General features: G+C 38.9%; 1 pseudogene; it reads right to left on the bottom strand.

Annotated features, from left to right (window-relative positions):
- Positions 1–5,586: 5,586 nt before the first annotated feature.
- LOC124893496 lies at positions 5,587–9,762 on the bottom strand (annotated as a pseudogene).
- Between the last annotated feature and the right edge of the window lie 10 nt (positions 9,763–9,772).

Below are 9,772 nucleotides of genomic sequence, written 5' to 3'. Positions count from 1 at the left end.
GGCTACTTTACTTGTGGAACGGTCATTCATTGACCTTAGGAGCCATGTTACAGTTAGCGGTGTCTGTAACATCTCAGCTTCTGATGTGAAGGGTTTGTTATCTGATCATGTTAGAGCAAAAGTTTGGGCAGCAGGATCAGCATCCTTCTCACTAGGTTCCTCTTCATTGCCTCCATCTGAATGATTGTGTGCATAATAAATTGTCACTCCTAATTACGCTGATAGTTGGGGAACTGCAGGGATGCACGGACAATGGAACTCCTTACAATCAGAAGGTCAAATTGAAAACCGGGGTGATATGCCATCAGTGCAAGACCAAACAACGGAGGATGAAGTGAATGCCAAGTTTGTATCCAAATCTAAAAGGGAAAAGTCACAAAGCAGTAGCTTTTTGCAGCGGTCACGTAATGATATAATGGATGCTGCAGAAGCTGTCCGTCGGGTTGCTTCAAAGGGAGCAGGAGCATTTGCAGAAGATAGTAGAAAAACTGAAGCCCTTGTGCTTGCAGCCGATGGAATAATTTGGAGTGGGTGTTCAAATGGCTTACTTGTGCATTGGGATGGAAATGGCAATCGTTTGCAAGATTTTCATCACCATTCTTGTGCTGTTCTAAGCTTATGCACTCATGGTTCTCGGATATGGGCTGGGTACATAAGTGGCATGGTACAGATGCTGGATCTTGAAGGAAACTTGCTAGTTGGTTGGGTTGCTCATAATGGGCCTGTAGTAAAAATGGTAGTTGGGGATAACTATCTTTTCAGCTTGGCTACTCACGGTGGTATACGTGGATGGAGTCTTGCCTCTCCAGGACCTATTGATAACATAATACGGCCAGAGTTAGCTGAGAAAGAACATTTGTACACTAGAAAAGAAGTTTTCAGGATTTTAGTTGGAACCTGGAATGTCGGTCAGGGGAGAGTTTCACAGGAAGCACTTGCAGCTTGGCTTGGATCCACAATTTCCGATGTTGGAATTGTAGTGGTTGGGTTGCAAGAAGTAGAAATGGGAGCAGGTTTTCTTGCAATGTCTGCTGCAAAAGAAACTGTAAGCTATTTCACCTTCTATATGTTATAGCCACTCCAGCTGTATAAGAGATTTTAATACTGTATGCAACTGGTAGTTGTGCTGTTTGAACATGGAACCGGAAAAAAAATAATCTGTTTCTATTTGTGTGTTTGATTACGAATGAAGTTAAAGAAAAAGGGAGACTTTTGAATCTTGTTGTCTTAAACTAAAGGTTTATAATGCAGTAAAACGCATAAATTGAAATAGAGGTATTGGAAACTCGATCAGTTTGTTATTTAGAAAAAAAGAAGTCAAGAATCCCAGTAGCTGAAAGAGTTGACAGGCTTTGTCATAAAAGAATGATAACATGCAATGTTCAAGTAGTTCTGCCCTATTTCATTCAGCTGTCTCCTTGATGCTGCGTCTCTACTTGCGCAGCTAATCCTTGAACATGGCCAAGAGATTAGAGGGCAGATAAAAGTAGCACTAGATGCTCTACAATAGATGCATAATTTGGCGCACATGTGGATTGTGTAACCTTATACTTCCCTAGTCTTGTGTCATGTGCACAGCATTATCACTCATGTCAACTGTAGGTAGGACTGGTAGGTAAGGCATTGGATGAAGGATCAACTTCCAAACGTGTCGGATTAAGGCAACTAGCTACATTGCTTATTGCTATCTGGTAAGCTTGTGGAGATTGCTTCTCTTTGTAAGCTGAAGTCACCAAACTATACCTCCTAGGAACTGCATTCTTCGTAAAGCTTCATATTTCTAGCTGAATTTGGGTGATATAGTTCTACCTCGAGCTCCGGATCCTACTTTTACTATTTTACTCATTTTCTTCATTGATAATATTTAATCAGGGTGAGGAAAACTCTCAGAAATCATGTCGGAGACCTTGAAGTTGAAGCAGTTGCATGTGGCTTAGGACGTGCAATTGGTAATAAGGTAACTTTCTTCATGATGTTTAACTTTCTTCATGATGTTTAACTTGTATTATTAATCAAATGTTGGTTTGTTTACATTAAGATTCATCCCACAGATGCTCAAGGCATAGAGCTGCTTGTTCTACTAAATTATTGGTTCTTGCCTTAATAAAGGAACAATGAAATGACTTGTATGGCTCTGTCATATTACACATTTGCAATGCAGGGTGGAGTTGGTCTGAGGTTAAGAGTATTGATCGAATAATATGCTTTGTAAACTGTCACTTAGCTACTCATTTGGAAGCAGTCACCCGTCGCAATGCTGATTTTGACCATATATATCGAACAAGTTCCTTCACTCGATCTTCTAACCTTCTTAACAATGCTGCTGATATGCTGTGATACCTGTTTTTCTATTTGCACTGTTGTCTTCTCATGTATTTACTATGGCTGCTTTGCTCTTCTGGCTTGCCATCGATCCTTCTTGCAGTTGGTGTTTCATCTGCTGCTCAAACGCTTCGTGGTACAATATGGATGTGCATTTCCTAAATTTGTTTGTCAAGTGATTTTACATTCTAATGCAGTTCATGTGACACCTTCTTATCTACAACAGGCTGCAGCAGTTAATCCTCAGGGAAAGCCTTATCTTGCTGAAGCTGATATGGTGATTTTCTATTTTTCTTTGGTGATTTCAATTATCGTCTTTTTGGGATATCTTATGATGAAGCAAGGTACTTTGTCTCACAAAGAAGCTTTGATTGGCTTCGCGAGAGAGATCAATTAATAGCAGCAATGAAAACTGGCATGCGCGAAGCAATAATCAAATTTCCTCCAACTTAATAGTTTGAAAGGGGAAGCCAGGATTAGGAGGTGAGGCATATTGTAATGATATAGAATGTGACTGAACATCTTAGGCTGCATTTGTTTTTTTTATGATTCAGACGTCTAAATCTGAATGTATATCTGAATGATTAAGATATTGTCTCTAGATCTGAAAATTGAATGATTAAGATTGTTTGTTTTTCAACATCTGAATGTGCAAAAAGAATTTACTTGTATATATAATAAAATAAAAAATATAATTTAAATAAAAAATTAATTATATATTATAAAAGCATGTAATTTAATACAACAAAATTATTATTTGACTGAGAAAAAACATTTATGTTTGTTAGTGATAGTGGAGATGGTTTATAATGATGGTTGCGGTGACTATATACCTCTATCTGAAATAATGGTCAAAGGGACTCCATGCAATTTCACCAACTCCATAAGATAGAGTTTAGCATAATCTTCGACTGAATCTGAAGTGTGAACTGGCAAGAAATGAGCCGGCTAAGTCATTCGGTCCACGATAACCCAAATAGAATCATGCTGTCGACGAGTACGAGCCATCTCTGTAATGAAGTCCATATTCACCATTTCCCACTTCCAAGTAGGAATAATGAATTCCTAAAGCGCACCACTGGGCCTCTAGTGCTTAACCTTAACCTGTTGGCAATTTGGACACTTAGCCACGAATTCTGCAATATCCTTCTTCTTGCCATTCCACTAATAGACTTTTCGCAAATCACGGTACATCTTAGTGGCTCCTGGATGAATAGAATATCGAGAACCGTGAGCTTCCGCTAACATCTGCTACCTCAAGTCATCCATATCTGGAACACATAATCTGACCTGACAGTGAAGAACACCATCTTCCCCTTGGGAGAAAACCTCAACCTTCTGATTCTGAACTGCCTCTTTTAACTAAAGCAAAATAGGATCACTATCTTGCTTTTCCTTCACCTCTACAACAAATGTTAGCACCAGCCAAATTGTTCTACAAAATCAAGACACATTCAAAAATTTCCAGTGGAAGCAGAGAAAGAGTTCTCTTCCAGATCACCTGTAGTGGTCAGTCCCCCACCAAAGAGGATGGGCAAGCATCAGAGTATCGTCCCAGAGGTTCCTTTGGTTTTCCCAGGTGGCTTGAGGTGATTCTTCATTTCCTAGATGCTCTTAATTTGGGTTTATACTTTTTCATCCTACAGGAACGAGGATTAGATAAATCTGACCAGCCAAGCAACTCCTTTTTCTCTTAGTTAATGCCTTCTCCATTGTTTTTAGCTTTAACATGTACTTTTTTGGAACTTAAAATGGACTTTCACTGCAAGCAATTCAGGTCACACCTGCAGCTGGCATCATCGAACCTGATCAAGCAGGTCCTAAATGTTGTTTACATTACTTCTCTTGGACTGAAGATTTATGACAATTTTTTGCGTAGTGATCACTGGAGGTCTATTTATAGGGACGGCAATGGGGTGGAGCGGGGTGGGTTATAGCGTTTGCCCGGCGGGGCAGGTTTGAGATTTTGCGGTTGCAGAATAGTTAATCTTTTTAAAAAAGGGCAGCCCATGGTGTCTGGGGAGTGCCCCACCACAAGAGTGTATTGTACGCAGTCTTATCTTGCATTTTTGCCAGAGCTGTTTCCAAGGCTTAACTCGTGACCTTCCGATCATATGACAGCAACCTTACCAGTTACTCCAAGACTCCCCTTCAAGAACAGGTTATTTTAAAAAAAAAAAAAAAATCAAGCGGGGTGGGGCAGGTTCGGGGGTTTGAAGGAAATGCATTCACATGGGCAATTAGGCGGAATTTAAAAGATTTCCAGTATAGGTTTACAAATTTGCATATTAGTAAAAATCTACACACACATTCCTCTATATATATATTATTCTTGTTGCATAACTCCTTTTTATTTTGTAGCTTATTAGATTTTTTTAATCCATATTTGCAGTACAGAATGTTACTAATGTACTCCAAAATAAATTTCTCATCTGGTTAATGAGCTCTCTGTTTTTCAGGTTTTGATAATTAGATGAATTATATTTTTCTAGCTTAGACTGATATTTGTTTAATAAAAGGGCTCTAGCCCGACTTTGAATTAATATATATATATATATATATATATATATATATATATATATATATTAATTCAAAGTCGGGCTAGAGCCCTTTTATTAAACAAATATCAGTCTAAGCTAGAAAAATATAATTCATCTAATTATCAAAACCTGAAAAACAGAGAGCTCATTAACCAGATGAGAAATTTATTTTGGAGTACATTAGTAACATTCTGTACTGCAAATATGGATTAAAAAAATCTAATAAGCTACAAAATAAAAAGGAGTTATGCAACAAGAATAATATATATATAGAGGAATGTGTGTGTAGATTTTTACTAATATGCAAATTTGTAAACCTATACTGGAAATCTTTTAAATTCCGCCTAATTGCCCATGTGAATGCATTTCCTTCAAACCCCCGAACCTGCCCCACCCCGCTTGATTTTTTTTTTTTTTTTAAAATAACCTGTTCTTGAAGGGGAGTCTTGGAGTAACTGGTAAGGTTGCTGTCATATGATCGGAAGGTCACGAGTTAAGCCTTGGAAACAGCTCTGGCAAAAATGCAAGATAAGACTGCGTACAATACACTCTTGTGGTGGGGCACTCCCCAGACACCATGGGCTGCCCTTTTTTAAAAAGATTAACTATTCTGCAACCGCAAAATCTCAAACCTGCCCCGCCGGGCAAACGCTATAACCCACCCCGCTCCACCCCATTGCCGTCCCTATAAATAGACCTCCAGTGATCACTACGCAAAAAATTGTCATAAATCTTCAGTCCAAGAGAAGTAATGTAAACAACATTTAGGACCTGCTTGATCAGGTTCGATGATGCCAGCTGCAGGTGTGACCTGAATTGCTTGCAGTGAAAGTCCATTTTAAGTTCCAAAAAAGTACATGTTAAAGCTAAAAACAATGGAGAAGGCATTAACTAAGAGAAAAAGGAGTTGCTTGGCTGGTCAGATTTATCTAATCCTCGTTCCTGTAGGATGAAAAAGTATAAACCCAAATTAAGAGCATCTAGGAAATGAAGAATCACCTCAAGCCACCTGGGAAAACCAAAGGAACCTCTGGGACGATACTCTGATGCTTGCCCATCCTCTTTGGTGGGGGACTGACCACTACAGGTGATCTGGAAGAGAACTCTTTCTCTGCTTCCACTGGAAATTTTTGAATGTGTCTTGATTTTGTAGAACAATTTGGCTGGTGCTAACATTTGTTGTAGAGGTGAAGGAAAAGCAAGATAGTGATCCTATTTTGCTTTAGTTAAAAGAGGCAGTTCAGAATCAGAAGGTTGAGGTTTTCTCCCAAGGGGAAGATGGTGTTCTTCACTGTCAGGTCAGATTATGTGTTCCAGATATGGATGACTTGAGGTAGCAGATGTTAGCGGAAGCTCACGGTTCTCGATATTCTATTCATCCAGGAGCCACTAAGATGTACCGTGATTTGCGAAAAGTCTATTAGTGGAATGGCAAGAAGAAGGATATTGCAGAATTCGTGGCTAAGTGTCCAAATTGCCAACAGGTTAAGGTTAAGCACTAGAGGCCCAGTGGTGCGCTTTAGGAATTCATTATTCCTACTTGGAAGTGGGAAATGGTGAATATGGACTTCATTACAGAGATGGCTCGTACTCGTCGACAGCATGATTCTATTTGGGTTATCGTGGACCGAATGACTTAGCCGGCTCATTTCTTGCCAGTTCACACTTCAGATTCAGTCGAAGATTATGCTAAACTCTATCTTATGGAGTTGGTGAAATTGCATGGAGTCCCTTTGACCATTATTTCAGATAGAGGTATATAGTCACCGCAACCATCATTATAAACCATCTCCACTATCACTAACAAACATAAATGTTTTTTCTCAGTCAAATAATAATTTTGTTGTATTAAATTACATGCTTTTATAATATATAATTAATTTTTTATTTAAATTATATTTTTTATTTTATTATATATACAAGTAAATTCTTTTTGCACATTCAGATGTTGAAAAACAAACAATCTTAATCATTCAATTTTCAGATCTAGAGACAATATCTTAATCATTCAGATATACATTCAGATTTAGACGTCTGAATCATAAAAAAAACAAATGCAGCCTAAGATGTTCAGTCACATTCTATATCATTACAATATGCCTCACCTCCTAATCCTGGCTTCCCCTTTCAAACTATTAAGTTGGAGGAAATTTGATTATTGCTTCGCGCATGCCAGTTTTCATTGCTGCTATTAATTGATCTCTCTCGCGAAGCCAATCAAAGCTTCTTTGTGAGACAAAGTACCTTGCTTCATCATAAGATATCCCAAAAAGACGATAATTGAAATCACCAAAGAAAAATAGAAAATCACCATATCAGCTTCAGCAAGATAAGGCTTTCCCTGAGGATTAACTGCTGCAGCCTGTTGTAGATAAGAAGGTGTCACATGAACTGCATTAGAATGTAAAATCACTTGACAAACAAATTTAGGAAATGCACATCCATATTGTACCACGAAGCGTTTGAGCAGCAGATGAAACACCAACTGCAAGAAGGATCGATGGCAAGCCAGAAGAGCAAAGCAGCCATAGTAAATACATGAGAAGACAACAGTGCAAATAGAAAAACAGGTATCACAGCATATCAGCAGCATTGTTAAGAAGGTTAGAAGATCGAGTGAAGGAACTTGTTCGATATATATGGTCAAAATCAGCATTGCGACGGGTGACTGCTTCCAAATGAGTAGCTAAGTGACAGTTTACAAAGCATATTATTCGATCAATACTCTTAACCTCAGACCAACTCCACCCTGCATTGCAAATGTGTAATATGACAGAGCCATACAAGTCATTTCATTGTTCCTTTATTAAGGCAAGAACCAATAATTTAGTAGAACAAGCAGCTCTATGCCTTGAGCATCTGTGGGATGAATCTTAATGTAAACAAACCAACATTTGATTAATAATACAAGTTAAACATCATGAAGAAAGTTAAACATCATGAAGAAAGTTACCTTATTACCAATTGCACGTCCTAAGCCACATGCAACTGCTTCAACTTCAAGGTCTCCGACATGATTTCTGAGAGTTTTCCTCACCCTGATTAAATATTATCAATGAAGAAAATGAGTAAAATAGTAAAAGTAGGATCCGGAGCTCGAGGTAGAACTATATCACCCAAATTCAGCTAGAAATATGAAGCTTTACGAAGAATGCAGTTCCTAGGAGGTATAGTTTGGTGACTTCAGCTTACAAAGAGAAGCAATCTCCACAAGCTTACCAGATAGCAATAAGCAATGTAGCTAGTTGCCTTAATCCGACACGTTTGGAAGTTGATCCTTCATCCAATGCCTTACCTACCAGTCCTACCTACAGTTGACATGAGTGATAATGCTGTGCACATGACACAAGACTAGGGAAGTATAAGGTTACACAATCCACATGTGCGCCAAATTATGCATCTATTGTAGAGCATCTAGTGCTACTTTTATCTGCCCTCTAATCTCTTGGCCATGTTCAAGGATTAGCTGCGCAAGTAGAGACGCAGCATCAAGGAGACAGCTGAATGAAATAGGGCAGAACTACTTGAACATTGCATGTTATCATTCTTTTATGACAAAGCCTGTCAACTCTTTCAGCTACTGGGATTCTTGACTTCTTTTTTTCTAAATAACAAACTGATCGAGTTTCCAATACCTCTATTTCAATTTATGCGTTTTACTGCATTATAAACCTTTAGTTTAAGACAACAAGATTCAAAAGTCTCCCTTTTTCTTTAACTTCATTCGTAATCAAACACACAAATAGAAACAGATTATTTTTTTTCCGGTTCCATGTTCAAACAGCACAACTACCAGTTGCATACAGTATTAAAATCTCTTATACAGCTGGAGTGGCTATAACATATAGAAGGTGAAATAGCTTACAGTTTCTTTTGCAGCAGACATTGCAAGAAAACCTGCTCCCATTTCTACTTCTTGCAACCCAACCACTACAATTCCAACATCGGAAATTGTGGATCCAAGCCAAGCTGCAAGTGCTTCCTGTGAAACTCTCCCCTGACCGACATTCCAGGTTCCAACTAAAATCCTGAAAACTTCTTTTCTAGTGTACAAATGTTCTTTCTCAGCTAACTCTGGCCGTATTATGTTATCAATAGGTCCTGGAGAGGCAAGACTCCATCCACGTATACCACCGTGAGTAGCCAAGCTGAAAAGATAGTTATCCCCAACTACCATTTTTACTACAGGCCCATTATGAGCAACCCAACCAACTAGCAAGTTTCCTTCAAGATCCAGCATCTGTACCATGCCACTTATGTACCCAGCCCATATCCGAGAACCATGAGTGCATAAGCTTAGAACAGCACAAGAATGGTGATGAAAATCTTGCAAACGATTGCCATTTCCATCCCAATGCACAAGTAAGCCATTTGAACACCCACTCCAAATTATTCCATCGGCTGCAAGCACAAGGGCTTCAGTTTTTCTACTATCTTCTGCAAATGCTCCTGCTCCCTTTGAAGCAACCCGACGGACAGCTTCTGCAGCATCCATTATATCATTACGTGACCGCTGCAAAAAGCTACTGCTTTGTGACTTTTCCCTTTTAGATTTGGATACAAACTTGGCATTCACTTCATCCTCCGTTGTTTGGTCTTGCACTGATGGCATATCACCCCGGTTTTCAATTTGACCTTCTGATTGTAAGGAGTTCCATTGTCCGTGCATCCCTGCAGTTCCCCAACTATCAGCGTAATTAGGAGTGACAATTTATTATGCACACAATCATTCAGATGGAGGCAATGAAGAGGAACCTAGTGAGAAGGATGCTGATCCTGCTGCCCAAACTTTTGCTCTAACATGATCAGATAACAAACCCTTCACATCAGAAGCTGAGATGTTACAGACACCGCTAACTGTAACATGGCTCCTAAGGTCAATGAATGACCGTTCCACAAGTAAAGTAGCC

Source organism: Capsicum annuum, unplaced genomic scaffold (genome assembly GCF_002878395.1).
Source record: "Capsicum annuum cultivar UCD-10X-F1 unplaced genomic scaffold, UCD10Xv1.1 ctg6046, whole genome shotgun sequence".
NCBI lineage: Eukaryota > Viridiplantae > Streptophyta > Magnoliopsida > Solanales > Solanaceae > Capsicum > Capsicum annuum.
The sequence above is the reverse complement of the archived record's forward strand: the minus strand, read 5'-3'. Positions and strand labels throughout refer to the sequence as shown.